Raw genomic sequence first — 23,743 nt, 5'->3', positions numbered from 1 at the left:
CAGTGCGCTGGTTTTTCTGTTTCCTCTCCTGCAATTCCCTACTCACATCTGTTATGTGTTTTTCTCTGTTGAGGGATTTTCTTTTTAAAATCTTTATTGTATTTGTTATTTGTGTGTACACATATGCATGTATGTTAGACATATTGTGGGGCATGTGTGGAAGTCAGAAGACAACTAGAGTTGCTTGTTTTCTGCCCACATGTGGAGCCTGGGATCCACCTGGAGTCAGTAGGTCTTTACCCGACGAACCATCACTCCATCCGCCATAATTAGAATTTGAAAAAAATTAATTATTTGAAAATTTCATACAATGTATTTAGGTCAGATTTATGCTCCTACTCCTCTCCTGCTTCCCCCAAGATGCACCTCCATCTCCCCACACAATGAGACACTGAAAATCCAAAACTGTGAAGCAAATGGTACCTGGCTCAGAACACTTCAGGGAGGATCTGGGAGTCAAGGCTCCCGTGGTTCAGTGTCCAGCTGGGATTCCTCTCTGCAGAATCTGGTGGGCACTGCTAAGGGATTACCTCACAGCCGGTGGTTTGCAGGTGGAGTCACCAGAGTGAGGTGACACAGGTTATATTTGTGACTATATTAGTGGTTTCCAAAATATGCCACCACGTGCTGATATAGCCCATCAACTTTTAGCTTATGTTGTATTTCTGACCTTGGCATAGAATAGATGACTGACCCTTGAAAGGGCAGCCAGGTAGCTGTCAGTGATGGGGTAAGCATGCCTACAACTTTGCTTTTGAGAGAAACATTTTCACAGGTAAACAAATGATTTTTGGTGGAAAAGAGTCACCAGTTTTAAGCACAAGTATGCATTTTTAAAATTCATATATAAAATATGGGATAAGAAACCTTTGAGAACTTCATTAGGCCTATCACAGGCTAATGGGTTATCTTGGTACCTTCTGTTTGTGTTCAAGTGTATTTAGATTTTTCAGACACTAGGCTTGTCCTCCTAGAAGCAGGCTCCTGCCTTCTTCCAGTGAGCATTGAAAAGAATGCTACAAAGACAACAATGCAAAGCATGATGGGGTTGCAAGCATACTGAAAACTGAAAATGTGGGTTTAGATTTTTCTGAACACTGGGCTTCATGAGGGTAGAGAAGGCTTTTGTATACAGCTGTATTCTTCATCCTGAGACAGAAGTCTGGCCTGTGGAAGGCCTTCAATACATAACTTGTTGATTGATTGGAGGAATGAGGGTTAGTCGTCTGTCACTATAATAAATATCTGAACTAACCAGACTGATGGATAACAGGCCCGTTTTGCTTCACAGCTTTAGCGTTTTAGTCTCTCATGGCCATATTGCTTTTGGGACTGTGGGGCTGTAAGACCCCATGGTCAGAGCATGTGGTAGAACAAGGCCACTCACCTGACAGCCACTCACCTGGCAGGGGAAGAGTTTGCAGTTCAGTGACCTAAGACCTCGCCCTGGGACCCTTCCTCTGACCATTTCCACCACTATCTTCCAGCTCAATCTGGGGACCAAGTCTTCAGCACACAGACCTTGGGACACATTTCTGATCCAGACTAAATCAAGATGGGAAAATGAGTATGTTTTGTTTTTGTCTTCTGAGGTAGGGTCTCATGCAGCCAAGGCTGGCCTCGAACTCATCATATGCCCGATGCTGGTCTTGAACTGCTCATTTGTCTTCCTCTGCTTCTCAAGTTTCAGGGTTTACAGGCATGTAAGGAGGCTGACTGCATTAGTGCTGGGTCACCCCATCCTCCATGTCAGGGACCTAAAGCACTAAGTCCACTTGGCGTTTCACTCTAAGCCTTTGCAGATGACAAACGAGAAGGCATTTGAACCACTGTGCAGCTGAGAACGCTTGCTTTAGAAGACGCTTTGCCTGCAGACATTCAGATGGGGTCAGAGTGACGTGGGTTCTCCTGGCTCCTCCCAGGTTCTGGGGGTGGGGTGGGGGTGGAGGAGTGGCCACTCTGCTAGGTGGCCAGTGTCTGCTAACTGCCCACAAGTCAGCCAGAGGCAGTTCTTATCCCAGACTTGAACTCTGAATTCTGAAACTGGCTTCCCTTCTTTTATCTCCAAGACCTGGAGTTTATCCAAATTTGTATGGGATGGGAAGGGTTTATAGGGTTTAGGGGACTGAAATTCAAAGTTTTCAGAAACTCTGGGCTATGGTTTATATTTTTTTATTTCTATTTTTGTTTTTTTGAGACAGGGTTTCTCTGTATAGCTCTGGCTGTCATGGAACTCACTCTGTAGACCATCGAACTCAGAAATCCACCTGCCTCTGCCTCCCAAGTGCTGGGATTAAAGGTGTGTGCCACCACTGCCTGGCTTTGTGCTATGGTTTCTAACTTTAGGAGTTAACAGGAGCAACAGTCATAGATCTGGCAGCGGTTGCAGATAGTTTTCCTGATGAGGCCTAGGTCAGTGGAGCCAGCGCCCAGGCCTGTGAGCAAGTTTTCCACTGGTCCCCAGGGTGAGTCAATGAGCCAGTTATCATAGCTGCCACGTGGATGCTGACTGAGTCATTCAGAAGTCCTCGTTTAATACTTACCGTTACAATCTTCTGTCATCTGGGTTATGTTCCCCATAGTCATCGCAGAAATAATTTATGAACACATAAAGATGAGGGTCCTTCCACCCTCTCATGCAATGACACTTATTGGTTATCTTACTTTTCTTTTTTGGGAAGGAATGCTGATGTAGGTGGGTTGAAGGCGAAGGCCCAAGACAGATGTGTGTGCAAGGCAATGTGTGCCCCTGTGCTCTGGCATTGGGTATGGCCAGTGGGGAAGGGGTGGCATGGTCACAGGAAGAACTAAAGTATACAAGCCCAGGAAGACTGGGATAGGGATGGGGAGGGTAAGGAGTGGGAAGAAAGGGGAGGGGAGGGGAGGAGAGCTTCATTAATGTGGCTATGGGAAAGCCACCATCTCCACTGGGATATTTTCTGCTGAGGCCTTTTGTTGGGTGTGGGGAGGAAAGAGCAGCCATGCTCCTGTAGGTAGGCCCTCACCTGTGTGCTATAGGGAAGCTCGTTACACTGACTGGATCCCCTCAGAGTGAACCTGGGATCATGCTTCTGTTTGTCTCAGGAACCTGAGGAGAAGGATTAGTTGTTGCTTAAGTCTCCCCCTGGGAAGGAATTTTGCCAATACTACATTCTCTGTGGAAATTTTATTGGTCTAGGAGGGAGAGAGGATAGAAGAAACATGTTGGAGAGCCAGGAAAGCCAGTAGTGTAAGCCCAGTCTGCAAGGCTGGAAGATTCAAGACCCAAGGATAGCTAGAGTTCTCAGTTCAAATCCCAAGGCAGGAAAAGACCAACTTTCAGCTTCAGATACGCACATTCCCTCTTATTCGGTTTCTCGGTCCACAGAGCTTGACTGATCTTCATCCACATGATGGGGAGCTGTCTGCTCTCCACTGTGGACCAGTTCCAATCTCCATCTCATCCTGAGCACCTTCAAAGACACAAAAGGATAATGCTGTCCATGGAGTTCACACAGGACCTCAGAACGTGACAAAGGGAAATGGGTGTAAGCGGGGGAGGGTTGGATACATCATACGCCCTTGAGGACGGTACTGTTTCTCATCTCAAAGACTTAGAATTTTTAAGGGAAAGGTAGGCCTGATACTAGTTAACAGTACAAAGTTTTTATTTACTTCTCTCTATATTTTGAATTCATTAAAAAAAAATCTTGTCTCTCAAGTGTGGCTTTTCACCGGAGGCACTTGGGCACATACAGGATATTGGGGGAAAAAGTCAAGGTATTGTCTGTCTGTCCCTTTGAGTTGGACATGAGGGAGACAGACACACATCATTGTTCTAACTGCAGGGCCCTAGATGAAAAGAACAGGGCACCTAGGACAGCAGGGCAGTGTGAGGTCCTTTCTAGGACTTCTAGAAAAGGTGACTTAGATGGGAAGGTGTGAGGAGCCGCCCTCACATTTGCCATTATAAGATGGCACTGACAGCTGTGTTCTAAGTGGTAAACATAGTCTGCACACATGCAGGGGCAGTTTTCCCACCATGTGTTCTGCCTTTCCCGTGATGACAACTGGGCCGATGGGCTGCAGCCAATCAGGGAGTAATACATCCTAGGTGGAGGATAATTCTCCTTAAAAAGGGATGGGGTTTCGCCATTTGCTTGCTTGCTCTCTTGCACTCTGGCTCCTGAAGATGTAAGCAATAAAGCTTTGCCGCAGAAGATTCTGGTTTGTTGCGTCTTTCCTGGCCGGTCGTGAGAACGCGTCTAATAACAATTGGTGCCGAAACCCGGGACGGGACGAGAAATTCCGGGACGAGAAAAAAAAACTCGGGACTGGCGCAAGGAAGATCCCTCATTCCAGAACCAGAACTGCGGGTCGCGGTAATAAAGGTTCCCGTAAAGCAGACTGTTAAGAAGGATTCAACTGTATGAATTCAGAACTTTTCAGCTGGGGAACGAGAGTACCAGTGAGTATAGCTTTACGAGGTAAGTCTGATCTTGAACTTTCTAAGGAAATTCAAGACAGTCTATCAGAAGTAAAGTGGAAAATGTTTGGCCTTGAATTTTTTCTAGTGTTAGAAGCCCTTTTGTTCCTTTTCACATGTTATCAAGTGGTTAAGGCAGGGCGGATTCTAGATGAAATTCAGGACAAGCTATCAGAAGTAAAGTGGGGAGAGAGAGTAGGAACAAAGAGGAAATATGGTACACAAAATAAGTATACAGGCCTTTCCAAGGGTCTTGAACCTGAGGAAAAGTTAAGGTCAGGTAGGAATACCTGGAGAGAGATTAGAAGAAAAAGAGGAAAAAGGGAAAAGAAGAAAGATCAATTAGCGGAGGTCTCTAGGAAAAGGAGCCTGTGCTCATCGCTGGATGGGCTCGGGGAGCCAGCTCTTAGTAGCTCTGAAGCAGATGAAGAATTCTCCTCTGAGGAAACAGACTGGGAGGAAGAAGCAGCTCATTATGAGAAAAAAGGGTACCAGCCAGGTAAAGTGCTAGCTAATCAGTTAAGGAAGCCAAAAGCGGCTGGCAAAGGCCAGCTTGCTGCTTGGCCTCTTGGCAGTCGGCTTCAAGGTCATAGTGCACCTCCACCCTATGCTGAGCCCCCGCCCTGCGTAGTGCATCAGCCCTGCGCAGAGAGGCAATGGACAGAGAGGCAATGCACAGACTCGTTCATTCCAAAGGAGGAACAAAGGAAAATACAACAGGCATTTCCGGTCTTTGAAGGAGCCGAGGGTGGGCGTGTCCACGCTCCGGTAGAATACTTACAAATTAAAGAAATTGCCGAGTCGGTCCGTAAATACGGAACCAATGCTAATTTTACCTTGGTGCAGTTAGACAGGCTCGCCAGCATGGCACTAACTCCTGCTGACTGGCAAACGGTTGTAAAAGCCGCTCTCCCTAGTATGGGCAAATATATGGAATGGAGAGCTCTTTGGCATGAAACTGCACAAGCGCAGGCCCGAGCAAACGCAGCTGCTTTGACTCCAGAGCAGAGAGATTGGACTTTTGACTTGTTAACGGGTCAGGGAGCTTATTCTGCTGATCAAACAAACTACCATTGGGGAGCTTATGCCCAGATTTCTTCCACGGCTATTAGGGCCTGGAAGGCGCTCTCTCGAGCAGGTGAAACCACTGGTCAGTTAACAAAGATAATCCAGGGACCTCAGGAATCCTTCTCAGATTTTGTGGCCAGAATGACAGAGGCAGCAGAGCGTATTTTTGGAGAGTCAGAGCAAGCTGCGCCTCTGATAAAACAGCTAATCTATGAGCAAGCCACAAAGGAGTGCCGAGCGGCCATAGCCCCAAGAAAGAACAAAGGCTTACAAGACTGGCTCAGGGTCTGTCGAGAGCTTGGGGGACCTCTCACCAATGCAGGCTTAGCGGCCGCCATCCTCCAATCTCAGAACCGCTCCATGGGCAGAAATGATCAGAGGACATGTTTTAATTGCGGAAAGCCTGGGCATTTTAAGAAAGATTGCAGAGCTCCAGATAAACAGGGGGGGACTCTCACTCTTTGCTCTAAGTGTGGCAAGGGTTATCATAGAGCTGACCAGTGTCGCTCTGTGAGGGATATAAAGGGCAGAGTCCTTCCCCCACCTGATAGTCAATCAGCTTATGTGCCAAAAAACGGGTCATCGGGCCCTCGGTCCCAGGGCCCTCAAAGATATGGGAACCGGTTTGTCAGGACCCAGGAAGCAGTCAGAGAGGCGACCCAGGAAGACCCACAAGGGTGGACCTGCGTGCCGCCTCCGACTTCCTATTAATGCCTCAAATGAGTATTCAGCCGGTGCCAGTGGAGCCTATACCATCCTTGCCCCCGGGAACCATGGGCCTTATTCTCGGCCGGGGTTCACTCACCTTGCAGGGCTTAGTAGTCCACCCTGGAGTTATGGATTGTCAACATTCCCCTGAAATACAGGTCCTGTGCTCAAGCCCTAAGGGCGTTTTTTCTATTAGTAAAGGAGATAGGATAGCTCAGCTGCTGCTCCTCCCTGATAATACCAGGGAAAAATCTGCAGGACCTGAGATAAAGAAAATGGGCTCCTCAGGAAATGATTCTGCCTATTTGGTTGTATCTTTAAATGATAGACCTAAGCTCCGCCTTAAGATTAATGGAAAAGAGTTTGAAGGCATCCTTGATACCGGAGCAGATAAAAGTATAATTTCTACACATTGGTGGCCCAAAGCATGGCCCACCACAGAGTCATCTCATTCATTACAGGGCCTAGGATATCAATCATGTCCCACTATAAGCTCCATTGCCTTGACGTGGGAATCCTCTGAAGGGCAGCAAGGGAAATTCATACCTTATGTGCTCCCACTCCCGGTTAACCTCTGGGGAAGGGATATTATGCAGCATTTGGGCCTTATTTTGTCCAATGAAAACGCCCCATCGGGAGGGTATTCAACTAAAGCAAAAAATATCATGGCAAAGATGGGTTATAAAGAAGGAAAAGGGTTAGGACATCAAGAACAGGGAAGGATAGAGCCTATCTTACCTAATGGAAACCAAGACAGACAGGGTCTGGGTTTTCCATAGCGGCCATTGGGGCAGCACGACCCATACCATGGAAAACAGGGGACCCAGTGTGGGTTCCTCAATGGCACCTATCCTCTGAAAAACTAGAAGCTGTGATTCAACTGGTAGAGGAACAATTAAAATTAGGCCATATTGAACCCTCTACCTCACCTTGGAATACTCCAATTTTTGTAATTAAGAAAAAGTCAGGAAAGTGGAGACTGCTCCATGACCTCAGAGCCATTAATGAGCAAATGAACTTATTTGGCCCAGTACAGAGAGGTCTCATGCTGGTTAATCAACTCATAGATCTTGTCCAGATACAACTAGATGTATTATGACAAATAACTCAGCAGGGATGTGAACAAAAGTTTCCGGGATTGTGTGTTATTTCCATTCAGTATGTTAAATTTACTAGGGCAGCTAATTTGTCAAAAAGTCTTTTTCAGTATATGTTACAGAATTGGATGGCTAAATTTGAACAGACCCTTCGGGAATTGAGACTTGCCATCATTCAGGTCAACTCCAAGCGCTTGGACCTGTCCCTGATCAAAGGATTACCCAATTGGATCTCCTCAGCATTTTCCTTCTTTAAAGAATGGATGGGGGTGGGATTATGTGGAGATACACTTTGCTGTGGATTAGTGTTGCTTCTTTGGTTGGTCTGTAAGCTTAAGGCCCAAACTAGGAGAGACAAGGTGGTTATTGCCCAGGCGCTTGCAGCTCTAGAACATGGTGCTCCCCCTGATATATGGTTATCTATGCTTAGGCAATAGGTCGCTGGCCACTCAGCTCTTATATTCCCATGAGGCTAGTCTCATTGCACGGGATAGAGTGAGTGTGCTTCAGCAGCCCGAGAGAGTTGCAAGGCTAAGCACTGCAGTAGAAAGGCTCTGCGGCACATATGAGCCTATTCTAGGGAGACATGTCATCTTTCAAGAAGGTTGAGTGTTCAAGTGTCCTTCCCCCAGGAAAAACAACACGGGACCAGACCAGGACCCCTCTGGGTGATGAGCCTGGGAGGAGGTTATGTGTACGGCTCCTTTACCTGCACACTGGGGATTTGACCTCTATCTCCACTCTCATTAATATGGGTGGCCTATTGCTCTTATTAAAAGAAAAGGGGGATCTGTGAGGAGCCGCCCTCACATTTGCCATTATAAGATGGCACTGACAGCTGTGTTCTAAGTGGTAAACATAGTCTGCACACATGCAGGGGCAGTTTTCCCACCATGTGTTCTGCCTTTCCCGTGATGACAACTGGGCCGATGGGCTGCAGCCAATCAGGGAGTAATACATCCTAGGTGGAGGATAATTCTCCTTAAAAAGGGATGGGGTTTCGCCATTTGCTTGCTTGCTCTCTTGCACTCTGGCTCCTGAAGATGTAAGCAATAAAGCTTTGCCGCAGAAGATTCTGGTTTGTTGCGTCTTTCCTGGCCGGTCGTGAGAACGCGTCTAATAACAGGAAGGGAAGAACATCCTGTCACAGAGTATGAGCCAAGGCATTGTCACACTGCATGTGAGATGAATCTGGGTAAGTGGGCTGGGAAATAGTGTCACAGTCACAAGAGAGTATACAGCAGAAGCTGGCATGAAACTATTTGTGGTGCTCAGCAGGGACAGAAGCAAGGGCAGTAGGAACCCCAAGACAGAGTGCTTGGTTCTGCCTAGGAGGTAAGGGTCAGTCACCACCCAGAAGTTTATGAGAAGGATGGAGTGGGTGAGGGTGCGCTTCAGGGAGAGGACACCTCACATATTCTCAAGGGCATGTGTGCTTATGGGCTGATCAATTTTGACTGGTACAGTTGCAAAACTCCCCCATCACCTGACATAACCCACACAGGGTTGGACCCTGTACCTACATATTTATCACAGGTCCCAGATATCGGATGCTCAGCTTGCGGTGATGGGCAACACTTGGTCCATGCCTGCCTGTTAGTTTTTTTACTCTTTAGACTAGCATTTCTCAACCTGTGGGTCATGACCCATGCAGGGGGTGGGGGTGTCACATATCAAATATCCTGTGTCTCAGATATTTGCATTATGATTCATAACAGTAGAAAAATTATAGCTATGAAGTAGCGATGAAATATTTTTTATGGCTGGGGGACACTACAACGTGAGGGATTGTGTTAAAGGATCGCAGCACCAGGAAGACCGAGACCCCCTGCTTTATTTATTTATTTATTTATTTATTCATTCATTCATTCATTCATTCATTCATTCGAGACAGGGTTTCTCTGTGTAGCCCTGGCTGTCCTGGAACTCACTTTGTAGACCAGGCTGGTCTCAAACTTAGGAACCCGCCTGCCTCTGCCTCCCGAGTGCTGGGATTAAAGGCATGCGCCACCACGCCTGGCTGACCCCCTGCTTTAGACTAAAGCTGAGGAGCTCCCAGGCCAGATTTGGATGCCATGCCCTAGTTAGAGCTGAGCCCCAGAGGGGCGCGTCTGAGCTGACATTATGGCTCTTTGGGGGGCATGGTTCCCTTTTTGTAACCCCAGTTATTGAGCTCTGCAGAATTTTCCCAGATTGTCCTTCCAAAATAACCCCTCATATTTTGATATTAAGTAGACTTGGCATTATTTCTACCCAAAATTATAATATGCATTTAAGTCCAGTTCCCAATCCACCAGCTTAGACAATGGCTAGGTATGCTGGCTTTAGCATCCAGCAGGGCTGCTTGTTCCCAAGGTGTAATGCAAGCACACCCAGGCTGATATGGAGCATAGACAGAGAAGCAAAAAGAAGCCCCACTGGGCCTGATTCTGTCATAGTGCCCACCCTTCAGTGAGTGTGTGACAATATTACAAGACCTGCTCATCATGAATTCTAAAAATTCTTGTTCGTTAGGAGGCAATGACTTCCTCTTCCTTGGGATGTAGAAGAGCGCTAGAGCATCTCACATTCTGGGTGCCTTATACAGCTAATTAATTTCTGCATGAAGATTTTAGTTGCTTTCTCCATGCTATGAATGAAGTCCACATGATCTCCAGTCTGTTTCTATGGTTTCCTTCCTCTGTTCAGATACATTAATCGGCCTGTCAGTTTATTATGGATTTTGGTGCCTTTCTTCCCATTCAAATCTGAGTCCACATTAATTTAGTCTTCATTTCAACAGTGTTTAAAAATAGAACAAAACTGTTTTGACTAGCACACAATCAAGCGCTAGATGGTGAAGGGATGTCTCCCAGCAGTCTACACCTCCGTTGCCTTTTTCTTGTCATCTCTGAGATGTGGCTGTGTTCCCCTGCCTCAGAGCAAGGTGAGACAGCTGCGGTTTTCTCGGTGATTCTCCAGGTCAGCCAATCATCTCTGCCAAGCTCAAAAATGCACCTGCACTCCCAAGGGTGACCCCAGCAGACATGCCCTTCTGGAGGAAAGACGAGTGGTGCCATTTTTATTTGCGGTTGAAGAGCCTCATCCAAAGATGCTGGGATTGTCAGTCACACTTCTTCAAAAAGGCCAAGCTGTCAATCCAACTGCTGCTGCAGAGCATCCCCTGCAGTGTTGCTGGCAGGAGCTCTTGTTGGCTCAGGACACAGTGTGCTGCCAAGGTTAAGTACACGAGCCTTGGGGCCAGGCCTTGGGACAAGAGACAGGACTGGTCTCTCTTACTGGCTGAGAGGGCTGGAGCTACCTTTTTCCTGACTTCTATGAACCTCCCAGTTGCTTACCTATAAGACTAAGGGAACAAAGGTCTACCATTGCTGGGAGGTTCAGGGGAGACAACATCAATAGCCTCTGCCAATTTTCATAACTTTTGGTAACATTTGGGTCTTGAATGCCACCTAGACATCCAGAGTGATGCTACCAGTAGGTGGTATAATTTTTAGGAGATGGGGCTCTCTAAGAGGTATGTAGGTCATTAGGGTGTGCCCCTAAAGAGACCGTGGTCTCTTGTCCCCTCTTTCCTGCTCTTTAGCTTCCTAGCCATGAGGGGAGATGCTTGCTCTACAATGTGGCTGCTGTTACTGCCACCCTGCACTCTTATGGGAGGCCTGAAGGTGATGAAGGATTCTCCCCTTTCCCACCCCATCCCCCAGCAGAGCACAGGCTGGAGCCTCCTAAAGGAACCAAATGGACCAAAGAAACACTTACTCTCTATCAGTTGTTTATTTCAGAAAGTTTTGATGCTGACCAAAAGCCAGTACTCAACATTGGTGACATGCTAAAGCCAGTACCTGCCATTGGTGGCATGCTAAAGCCACTACCTGCACTGGTGACATGCTAAAGTCAGTTTCTGCCACTGGTGGCATGCTAACGCCAGTTCCTGCCACTGGTGACATGCACCCTGAGCCTAGAGTTGTGCTGCTTGTTGGCCCACACATCCCCATGTCTTCTGATTGTTTTGAGACAAAAAGGCTCGGGCAGTCTTCAAACTCAAGATTCTCCCGCCTCTGCCTTCTAAGTGTCGGGGTTTGGCCTGACTGATTTCTTATTTTTTAAAAAGCATATCTGCTACATGCTGGCTACTTTGTTAGACACTTTTTTTTTTCTGTACACGATTCAGTTTTATTTCCATAGCAACCCTACCAGAAGGCACTCCTACTTCTCTGAAGCGAATGAGGTCCTTGAGGCTCAGTAGTTGAGGCCAGGTCATGTGGCCCATCAAGGACGGGGTCAGACCTTGTTCTGGTCTCTGATTTTTGTCTTTTTTACAATTTTTGAAGACTGAAAACCTCATTGCCCTCAACTTTATAGTTTCGGTGTTGTGGGCAGGAAACCCCCTGTAGCCGTCTAACAGCATTGCAGAGTGGTGGCTCAAACAGCAGGAACATATCTCCCTCTTCTGGAGGCTGGAATCCCAGCCTGGAGGCTGGACTGCAGTGTTGGCAGGGCGTGTGTTCTCAGTGTACTTTGTTTAGCTGGCAAATGATGTCTTTTCCCTATGTCATATGGTCGTTTCTCAGCAAATGCCCAGTCTCTTCTAGTAAGACAGCGGTCATATTGGACTTGCCTCTCCTAATGCCCTGTTTTTAGGGTCTTTAGCTCTCTAAAAGCTTTCTCTGCCCATGAGGTTATATTCTGAGGTTCTGGGCATTAATTAGGGCTTCAGTAGACACATTGCTATATCAAAGAGAGCTTGTTATAAATACACCCACAATGAGTGTCACTGTGATTTGTCACATTTGATGGTGTCATAAGAACCTGTTTCTCATCACTGTTGGGTAGGCTATCAAGAAAAAGGTCTGTGCATGAACTTGATGTGGGCCCATTGTGACACTTGAGGTACTGAAGTATCATTTGGTGATAGACTGCGGAATATCAGGGAGGAGATATGTTAATGGTCGTATTAATTATTTATAGTCTGTATATACATATGAATACATGTATATGTATAGAATTTTTATTAGTATATGTAGGGACTAAGGTACACATATTTGTATCTAGAGAGTAAATATTATGACAAGAGCATGTATTTTGTATACATATATGCAGTGTGAGTGTATGAGTGTGTGTGTGGTATGTCTTTAGTGGCTGTAGCATGTATTATATTTTATCTATGCATATATGAATATGAGCACACAGTATACACGCGTATACAGTCTGTTTGTGGTAGCATCCACAGTGATTATGATACACTCCTTCGGCTGCTGGGGATGTCTTCCTTTCTGATCGTAACTCATCATTACTGTCTCGAGATGCTTTTGCCTCATTTCCAGCTGCATGCACTACAGCTTCCTTAGAGCATTTAAGCCACCGAGTTTACCTCATTTTGCAGTAATGACAGCCCCAGGAAACGCACAGATTGGATTAGCACACAGCACTGTTATTTCGGCACCCCAGGGAGCCACAGCTGTGACTCACAGCTGTGAAAAGCTGCTTCAGCCCCACTCACTTTCCTTAAATCAGCAATGACCTAAACAAATGAACCCGGATGCCCAGGGAATTCATCTGGAGACGGTGCTCTGGCAACTGGAGGCACACAGGACAGAATGAAAATTTAATAGCTGCCAACAGCTGAAGTAGCAAGCCTGAATTTATGGATTTGTCAAGTGTAGTCCTCCAGAGCTCAAATCCCTCCCAGAAACTGCCACACTGTTTAAATGGAAATGTGGTAGCGGTCCCAGGCTCCCTAACTTTCTCATGTCATGGAAATGTGTGCATCTGCTTCTCCTGTAACGTTTTCAAGGCAAAGCAGCTCAGTGTAGTACATTTTTAGAGCTCCTAACAGGAGTGAGATGCAATGTAGGATTCCTAAGGAATTCATTAACTAGCAGAAAAGATGTATGCTTCCAGCAGCCTGTGACAGGCATGGGGGAAGCTGGAAGGAAGGATGAGGTAGGCAGATGGGAAGGAGAGATTAACTCTGAGATGTGTGAATTCTGAGGGAACTATCAGTGAGACATTTCTCCCTGGAGAGAATATGGGATCTGGGTCCTCTCAGACTTTATTGCTTCCTTTGCTTGGAGTATATGCAGGGGTGGGGTGGGGTGGGGTGGGGGAGCCAAAGGAAGCGTGCTGATGTACTTGAGAGCAGTGGTAGTGCCAGTGAGGAGAGGAAGACCTTGTGAGGTAAGGCTCTGCAACGATGGGAAAAGAAAAGCAGCAGAGATGAGGAAGAGCAGGATTTCTGTCTTCTCAGAGGATTCGGATGGAACACAATACCTATGCTGAACACAGCATAGGCAGAGCCCAGTGCTGGAAACAAATCCTCACAGTGACACACTAGCAAATGGTAACTGGGGAAGAGCAAAAGGGTGTGAACACTTTTAGTTTGCCCAAGGGCACTTTGACAATTTTTTGACTGTTATTGATTACTTTTGTTCACTCTCTACTTTTTGGAAGCTTTAAAATAGATTAGAGTCTATCTATCTATCTATCTATCTATCTATCTATTATTTATCACCAATCTTCTCTTACTGATTGTGGCTCTTATTTGTTGGACAACATTTTAATGATCTTAAAATATTGCACTTAAAGCAGGAAGTGGTGGTACACACCTTTAATCTCAGCACTCAGGAGGCAGAGGCAGGCTGAGCTCTGTGAGTTTGAGACCAGCCTGGTTTACAAAGCATGTTCTGGGACAAGTAAGGCTACACAGGGAAACCCTGTCAAAAACAAAAACAAAAACAAAAACAAACCCAAAAAACCAAAAAAGCAAAACCAACAAACCAAAAAGTTGTATTTATCCTCAAAGCACTCTCGAGGCTGAAGCAGGATTGTGGATTAAAGGCTACACAGTGAGTTTTAGACCAGGCTGGACTCCATAGTGAGAACCCATCTATTTTGTGTGTGTGCTTTTTTTTAATTAGATATTTTCTTCATTTACATTTCAAATGCTATCCCCAAAGCCCCCTATATCACCCCCCCCCCCCGCCCTGTTCCCCAACCCACCCACTCCTGCTTCCTGGTCCTGGCATTCCCCTGTTCTGGGGCATATGATCTTCACAAGACCAAGGGTCTCTCCTCCCATTGATGGCCAACTAGGCCATCCTCTGCTACATATGCAACTAGAGACACAGCTCTGGTGGGGGGGTACTGGTTAGTTCATAATGTTGTTCCTCCTTAGGGTTGCAGACCCCTTTAGCTCCTTGGGTACTTTCTCTAGATCCTTCATAGGGGCCCTGTGTTCCATCCAATAGATGACTGTGAGCATCCTCTTCTGTATTTGCCAGGCACTGGCATAGCCTCACAAGAGACAGCTATATCAGGGTCCTGTCAGTAAAATCTTTCTGGCACATGCAATGAGATCCCATCTTTTAAAAACTGGATTTAGCTGTTAGTGACTTGCTCACAAAAAATAGTTAAAAATAAATGTACCTCATCTCCTGCATACATTTATGTGTCATAAAACTTTTGATTGCATGTGAAGCCTTCTTTACTTCATATGTTGTTACTATGTTCATTAAAAGACTTATTTTTCTTTATGCATGTCTGTGTATATGCCACATGTATGCTGCTGCCTAAGGAGGCCAGAAGAGGGTGTTGGATCCCCTGGAGCAGGAGTTACAGGTGGGTGAGTGACCTTATGTGGGTGATAAGAAAATAACTGTGATTCTGTGTTCTCTTACTGTGTGCATCTTTCTAGCTGCAATTATGGTCAATTGTTAATTTACTAGAACTTCCAGGGCCCAAACTGGAGCATCCTTGGCAACTCAAGATGGTTGACACTTTAGGAGATAATGCCTCTTGTAACAACCTGTTTGCAGGTGCCCCTCCTCCACTTCGGCTCATTTCACTGGAGACTCCAACTCTTGGTACCGACACAAGGTTGCTCTAGCTTTTAATACTCATCTCTCTAGATTATTATTTGTGTCACTGCAACCTATTTGCTGGATTCCTTCTTCCCACCACATCATGAGGACCCCACCTCTTGGTGTGGACAGAATCCCCTTAGTTCTTTCCTGAAGCCTCTCTCAGCTTTTTCTCCTAGCTTATCTCTCTTCCTTTCTTCCATTCACAGAAGCACTCTCTACCAGGCAGCCCAGAGCCACCACACATTCGTAAGTTCCAGTGAATCCAACAGAAACCAAGGAAGGGAATGCCTACCCAACAAAGACATGACCAGAAGTCATGTCAGATGCTTGGACCCCAGTGCAAAAACTCAAACATGAATAGTCAAGACGATATGCTGTACCAGAGCCCAATAACCCTGAGAAGTGCATTGTAGCTGAAACACAAGACAAGGACTTCAAAACAGCAGTTGTGAATATTTTCAAGGACTTTAACAGAATATATATAAATACCTTAACAAAGTTTGTGAAAATACTAACAGTGGGATGAAGTAATGGGAAAAGTTAAAAGAGTGAACGCAGAGATAAAAATCACCAAAAAATACCCAAACACAGATACAACCGGAAATGAAAACTTTAGGTAGTCCAACAAAACCTCAGATATAACCCTCACCAAAGCAGAAGACAAGGAAGAGAGCATCTAAGGTATTGAAGACAAGGTATGTGCTGATGAGTTTTATGTCAACTTGACACAAGTTAAAGTCATCTGAGGGGAGGGAACCTCAGTTATGAAAATGCCTCCCCTGCTCCTAGAGGCAACACGGGTATGGCTGCTGTGTTACATGTGGGTCAGTAGGTGGCAGAGAAGAAAGAGGCTAGGTCTACACTTCATGTTCTGACCTTTGATCAGCTGAATGATCAGTAGTCTAACATTCCCTGAAGAAAGCGAGCCTGTGATGACCACTAGACCAGTGCCAGGGACCAGTCCTGCATCAGGAAAACTCAGATGGGCTCCCAGGATAGGGAATAAGCCAGAGGCATAAGTGTGGGAGAGCTGGACTCGCCACTTGTCTGCCATGTGACAGCATGGGCAAAGGAGAGATGTCCTCCCCTGACACTTGCCCCTTACCACCTGGGTTGACCCTGGGTTGACCCTGGGTCACAAGAGCAGGAGAGCTGGCCCTGCCCCTCATCAGCTACAGCACTTGGGGGAGCAGGCCCTGAACCTCAGCTGGGCAGCACAGTAGAGCTGGGCCTGGAAGTGGGGGTGCACATGAGCAGGCCCTAATGGCGTGAGTGTGGCCTGCCCTGCTACTTGTCTTCTGGGCAGTGGCATAGGGGAGGGAGTGACATCTTCCTCTCCACCCTTGTCTTGTGCCATCTATGGTGGGCAGGAAAGTTGTTCCTGGGACCCTGAGAGTGGGAGAGCTGGCCCTGTTCCTCGCTCATTGTAACACTCTGGAGAGTGGGCCTTGCACCTTGCTCAGGCAACAGGCTTGCTTGTGGCCCTGGCTGAAAAGGTTGCTGGTGAGCTAGCTCTGTGGGTATGAAAGTAGGAAAGCCCACAATCTGACCAACTTAAATGCCTCTCAGACCCAGATCCAAGGCTTTGAATTGACCCATCCCAGCATCTATCTCATTGATGAACTAACTGCTGGAGTACATGAAAGGGCTGATTCTACAGATCCAAAACTACAAGATGTCTCCATGACACAGAGCAATAACAGGCTAACTAAGAGGAGGAGTCCTGGTGAGGTTCCAGTATTGATAGAGTAGTAGAAGCCAGAAGCTGCATACTAAACCAACGAGCCATTGCAGTGAGCATTGCAAAGAAGTATGGGACACAGTGATACACTGTAAGTTCCACAATGAGATTTTTTTCTCTATTTGGGGGAAGGTTGCTAGGGTGGGGAGTGGGTGTGAGTGGAGAGGAGGATGAGTGAGATTGGGTGCATGATACAAAACTCATAAAGAACAAATAAAAAGTTTTTTTTAAAGAAAATGCTTCCATAATATTAAGTTATAGGCAAGCCTGTAGGTCATTTTTTTTATTAGTGATTGATGGAGGAGGTCCCAGCCCATTGTGGGTGGTACTGTCCTTGGGGTGATGGTTCTATAACAAAGCAGGCTGAGTGAGCCTTGAAGAACAAGCCAGTAAGCAGCATGTCTCCATGGCCTCTGCATCAGCTCCTCCCTCCAGGTTCCTGCCCTGTTTGAGTTTTTTGTCCTGACTTCCTTCACTGATGAACAGTGGTGTGAATTTATGAGACAATCCCTTTCATCCCCAACTCCTTTGGCTATGGTATTTCATCACAGCAATAGTAACCCTAACTCAGACAAAGTAGACTAAATGGATACTTCAACCAAAGAAAATGTTAATGTTAAATCTAGAAAGAAAAAATCCAGGAACACTTAGGGAATCTGGGATACTATGAGAAGACCAAATCTAAGACTAATAGGAATAGAGGGAGAAGAAACAAAGGTCAAAGACACTGAAAATCATAGGAGAAATTTCCTTAACCCAAAGAAGGTAATGCTTATTAAAATATAAGAAACATACAGAACATCAAATAGACAGGACCAGGAAAGAAATTCCTCATGACTCATAATTAAAACACTAAATGTATAGGACAAAGATAGAATACTAAAAGCTGCAAGGGAAAAAGACCAAATAATAGATGAAGGCAGATCTATTAGAATAACATCTTACTTTTTCATGGGAACTCTAAAAGTCAGTAGGGCCTGGACAGATGTTCTACAGACTATAAGAGACCACAGATATGAGCCCAGACTACTATATACCCAGTAAAAATTTAAATCACCATAGATAGAGATAGAAAAGCATTCCATGCTAAAACCAAATTTAAGTAGTATCTATCTACAAATAGATAGATAATCTATTTTCTAATAGATTATAATAATCTAATAATCAGCTCTGTAAACTGAACCAGAAGAAAAAATTAGTGTAAAGGGGTTAACTATACCCAAGAAAACATAAATAATAAATAATTTAAGAAAAGCAGATTAAAACAAGAACAGGAATCAATAAACTTGGCTCACTGGTAACTCCCAATACTAATGGTCTCAATGTCCTAATAAAAAGATACAAATTCATAGATTGGATTTGAAAACAGAATCTATCTTTCTGCTGAATCCAAGAAACACACCTTAACATCAAGGATAGACATCTATCTGGGATTAAAAAAATGTAATATTTCAAGCAAATGGACTTAAGAAGCAAACTGGTGTATCCATTTTATAATTTTTAGAATTACTTATATGTATGAGTCTAACAAGCATGTCTATGTGTCATGTGTGTACTTGGGGCTGCAGAGTTCAGAGGAGAGCTTTGTACATCTTGGAGTTGGCATTATAGGCAGTTGTGAGCCATCACATGGGTGCTGGGAATTGAAACTGGATCCTCTGCAAGAACAGTAAGTGCTCTTAGCCACTGAGCCATGTCTCCAGTCCTGGTTTATCCATTTTAATATCTAACAAAATAGATTTCAAATAAAACTAATCAGAAGACATAGGGAAAGACACACTCATCAAAGTAAAAATTCACCAAGAGCATATCATAATGCTGAACAGTTATGCACCAAACACAAGGACACTTAAATTCAAAAAGGAAACACCATTACAGCTTAAGTCACATATTGAACCTCACAATGGGAAACTTCTATACTCCCACTCTTGCCAGTAGACAGGTCACCCAGACACAAACAAAACAGAGAAATTCTGGAGTTAAATAACATCATAAGTCAAATTGACATAGCAGATATTTATAGAACATTCCACCCAAACACTAAAGAATATACCTTCTTCTCATTAGCCCATGAAACTCTCTCCAAAATTTGCCATATACTCAGACACAAAGGAACTCTCAACGGGTACAAGAAAATTGAAATAACATCCTGCATTCAATCTGACAAACATGGATTAAAGCTTCATATTAACAGTAGCAGAGAGTGTACAAACTCATGGAAACCCATAGTCTCACAGGGAGTGGCACTATGAGGAGGTGTGTCTTTGTTGGAGGAAGTGTGTCACTAGGGGCAGGCTTTGAGGTTTCAGATGCTCCTGCCAGGCCTAGTATTTGAGCCTCTTCCTGCCGACTGTGGATCTGGATGTAGAACTCTCAGCTCCTTCTCTTCATGCTGCCATGCTTCCCATTATGATGATAATGGACTAAACCTCTGAACTGTAAGCCAGACCCAGTTAAATGTTTTCCTTATGAGTTGCTGTGGTCATGGTGTCTCTTCACAGCAACAGAAACTATCATGAAGACACCTGCCAAAGTCTCCTACTTGTCGTTTTGCTTTTCACAAGCCACAGGTAGAGGGCTATTGATTTCTGGATGTCAGTGAGTCAGGATGCTTGCTGGTTGTCTATGTTTTGCACGAGCTTGCTTACACCCATGGGCAGCAGTTTTTAATCTAGGTACATTTGGAAGCTCTCTATTCTCTTGCAGCAAGCGTCTTTTCTCAGCACTTCTTTTATGTCATCCCAGTTTGGCAGAGATTGAAAGCATCAGCAAATGTTGGGTATACTTCTTGGTCTCTGGGCTGTTACTGGAGGCCCCCGACTTCACAGACTAGGCTCTGTTTTGTTCTCCGGAGAACTGCCTTGAATTCAGAGGCCCATTCTGTCTGCCATGGAATCATTGATAACAGTAATGGATCAGTAAAGCCAAGATGATGTCAAGTCCATGCCTGTGAGACCCTCACATCATCTGCTCTACTCTTTCAAAAATGGGCTCATCTTAAGGAAACCAATCTCAAGAAATACCAACTATGCTGAGTTTTCAATGAGATGTCTCTCAGATCCATTCTTGCTTCCTTCCTGTCACAAAGCAGTTTGAGTTTTAGTTAATCCCATGATCTCCAGATCCAAATTACACCTCCCAGTCTCCTTTGCAGCTGTGTGTGGTGCATGGGATGTGAACCAAATTTAAAATGGACAGCTTCTGGGACTTTATTTAAATTGGATATTTGTCCTGCCTTGCCTCTTTCACCATTTCCCAACTTGGGGAATGGCAAAGACCAGAGCAGGAGGCCACTTGTTGAGGGCTGTGGTGCTCAGCTCTCTCTACTTACCTGTGAGGAATCCCTTATAGACCCGAGTGTGGTAAGCAACTTCATTTGTTCTTTACTTCACATAAGAAGTGATTATGATAGTAGAAATGTGCGTCCTTTCTTCCTAGAAGGCACAGTAGATTTGGGGGGCTCGTGTGTTTGAACACTTGTTTCCCATCAAGCATCTCTGTGTTGGACAGTTGAGGACCCACTTAAGTAGTGAAGCCCGTGGGTAGGGAGCTTAATGCTTTACAGCAATGGCTCTCCTTCCTTCCTTCCTTCCTTCCTTCCTTCCTTCCTTCCTTCCTTCCTTCCTTCCTTTCTTCTTTTTCTTTCTTTTTTTTTAAAGATTTATTTATTTTATGTATATAAGTACACTGTAGCTGTCTTCATACATACCAGAAGAGTATGTATCGGATCACATTTCAGATGGTTGTGAGCCACCATGTGGTTTCTGGAAATTGAACTCAGGACCTCTGGAAGAGCAGTCAGTGCTCTTAACCACTGAGCCACCTCTCCAGCCCCCTCTACTTCCTTTCTTATCTGCTTCCTGCATCACCAACATGTGAGGTAAGGAGTCCTTGCTGCAAACCCCTGTCACTACGGAGCCTCCTGTCCATGCCTTCCTTTTTGTGACAGATTATATTCCCTGAGCTGTAAGACAAATAAACCATTCTTTATTCTAAAATACTTTCCTAGGTATTTCTTCCTTAGCAGTGCGATGATGGTAAGGCCTTGCCTTAGCTTTGCTCCTCTTGGCTTTTTTAATGGTTCATAGGCAGCTGCAATAATTCCAGGCCTTGCATCTCCCCAATTATTCAAGTGAAAAAAAGGGAAAAATCATTTTTTTTTTAAAAATAAGGAATAAAAGTATTTCCCTTTTGGCAAATTTTCTTGAGGTCTTTGGCCTCAAGTAGACATATATCTATGCCATGACCATAGATTGGCTGGGGAAGTAGACTGTAAAAAGAAGGCCCTTTTACAATACACAGGAAAACAGCAAGTAGCAGACAGGTGGTCAAGTGTGTGCTCCAAGAGTGTCATGTGCTTCCCTACCATAAAGTATGCTGGTAAGATGAAATATTAAAAATCCATCCCCTGTAACTATAAGGCCTATAACAAATATTCCCTTTGAATCATTATTGTCATGATTTATTAGTCAGTATACAACTGACAATGGAGAATATACTGCTAGTTTTAATAAATAATGAAACAGGAACTATGACTGAAGAGAAACATAACTTTTTCAGAAAAGTCCTCCTTTCTTTCTTTCTTTCTTTCTTTCTTTCTTTCTTTCTTTCTTCCTTTCTTTTCTTTTCTTTTTTTTTTTTTTTTTTTTTTTTTTTTGGTTTTTTTGAGACAGGGTTTCTCTGTAGCCCTGGGACTCACTTTGTAGACCAGGCTGGCCTCGAACTCAGAAGTCTGCCTGCCTCTGCCTCCCAAGTGCTGGGATTAAAGGCGTGCACCACCGCGCCTGGCTCAGAAAAGTCTTTCTTAATATTACTAGATACATCCATGTCCAGTGTTTCCCACTTGGAAAGTCCTTGGGGCGACTTGTGGTCCACGGGTTTCAGCTGTATGATTACTGTCTGTCTGTGAGGACCAAATGAGGTTACCTAGGTGGAAGCCTGTCATAAGCTGTAAGGATCTAGAGACTGCCATATCCAGGGATCCATCCCATAATTAGCCTCCAAACGATGACACCATTGCATACACTAGTAAGCGTTGGCTGAAAGGACCCTGGTATAGCTGTCTCTTGTGAGACTAGGCCGGGACCTAGCAAACACATAAGTGGATGCTCACAGTCAGCTATTGGATGGAGCACAGGGCCCCCAATGGAGGAGCTAGAGAAAGTATCCAAGGAGCTAAAGAGATCTGCAACCCTGTAGGTGGAACAACAATATGAACTAACCAGTACCCCGGAGCTCTTGACTCTAGCTGCATATGTATCAAAAGATGGCCTAGTCGGCCATCACTGGAAAGAGAGGCCCATTGGACTTGCAAACTTTATATGCCCCAGTACAGGGGAACGCCAGGGCCAAAAAATGGGAATGGGTGGGTAGGGAAGTGGGGGGAGGGTATGGGGGACTTTTGGGAGAGCATTGGAAATGTCATTGAGGAAAATACGTAATAATAAATAATATTAAAAAAAAAAAAGGATTGGTATGTGCCCAAGTGCTAGAGTTGAGGAAAGCTTGACCTTTAGCTAAGACTAGTGCGCAACAAGTGCTGAGAACAGCTCCTTCCTCTGGATGTTTACAGCCCAACACCACTCACTTACAGAGACCTGGAACTGAGTCCAGTGAGCCCCTCCTTGTGCTCTGCATGATGGTCATGCTGAGTTCCTGGGTTGCTCGGTAGGTGTCCTCCATCAGAGTGTGCACAACCCGTGTAATCCCGGCTTTTCCAGCTTTTCCGAAAGTGTGTCTTTATTCCTGCATCACCACAGTCAGGTTTCTAGAACAAAGTTGTGCAGGAAGCCACATTAGAGAACGAGGTAGACAGACAAGGAGGGGGGAGCAAACAAGGAGGGCTTTGCTTGTGCAGGAGTGACAACTCAAATGAAGATGTTGAAGCTCTGGGTTCTCAGCAGTGGCGGGATGCTAATGGAGACAGGTTGCAGGCAGGTGTTGTAGCTTTGAGCTCTTGGGGGTGGCGGGATGCCAAGCAAGAGCAGGCCTCCAAAGAACAAGTCTGCTCAGAGCAGGTTACCAATGAGAGTGACAGCAGCAGGAACAGGAGGTGTGTTGCCAAGGCAGGAGGCAAGAACAATCTTCCTCCTGAGCAACGATGCTGAAGGGTACAAGGTTTGCAGAGATGCAGGCAGACTCCATAGGACCACTCGTGCCAGACCTAGTGTTTCAGTCTCTCCCTGCTGACTGTGGATCTGGATGTAGAACTCTCAGCTCCTTCTCCAGCACCATGTCTGCCTGCATGCCACCATGCTTCCCGCTATGAGGATGATAATAGACTAAACCTCTGTACTGTAAGCCAGACCCAGTTAAATGTTTTCCTTATAAGAGTTGCTGTGGTCATAGTATCTCTTTACAGCAATAGAAACCATCATGAAGACACCTGCCAAAGTCTCCTACTTGTCGTTTTGCTTTTCACAAGCCACAGGTAAGTGGCTATTGACCCTAGATGTCAGTGAGTCAGGTGAGAGGGAGGGGGACCACTCAGGAGAGATCTCATCACCCAGGAAGGAAATGCAGCAGCCTGTCATTAAAGGTTCGCACCAGAGGACTTCATTCCTTTGTTGTTACAGAAAACTCTGGGAAATCGTAGGTTGTGCCAAGGGTTGGGGCAGAAGAGGTGTGGTTTCACACCCTGACCGCCACCATGCTATGCACCGGCTTTCCTCTTATCACCCAAACTTGCTAGGTTGAAGAATGAGACAAACAGGTTTGCTTGACAGCACAGAGTCACCAAGGAGGGGCAGCCATGCTACAGATTGGTGACATTGAGGAGTACTATCTGGGAGTCTGGCCA

General features: G+C 45.3%; 1 long non-coding RNA gene and 1 other non-coding gene across 2 annotated transcripts; one reads left to right on the top strand and one right to left on the bottom strand.

Annotated features, from left to right (window-relative positions):
- Positions 1-3,147: 3,147 nt before the first annotated feature.
- On the bottom strand, positions 3,148-22,705 carry Gm52153. Its single transcript, XR_003951243.1, has 2 exons — positions 22,536-22,705; positions 3,148-3,452 (listed from the first exon to the last, which is right to left on the bottom strand). It is a non-coding gene; the product is annotated as a predicted gene, 52153 (long non-coding RNA).
- On the top strand, positions 15,982-16,113 carry Gm23816. The gene has a single exon (XR_003951287.1). It is a non-coding gene; the product is annotated as a small nucleolar RNA SNORA17 (small nucleolar RNA).
- Positions 22,706-23,743: the final 1,038 nt, after the last annotated feature.

The sequence above is a fragment of the Mus musculus genome, chromosome 14 (assembly GCF_000001635.26).
Source record: "Mus musculus strain C57BL/6J chromosome 14, GRCm38.p6 C57BL/6J".
Lineage (NCBI taxonomy): Eukaryota > Metazoa > Chordata > Mammalia > Rodentia > Muridae > Mus > Mus musculus.
This window is presented reverse-complemented; position numbering and strand designations above follow the sequence as displayed.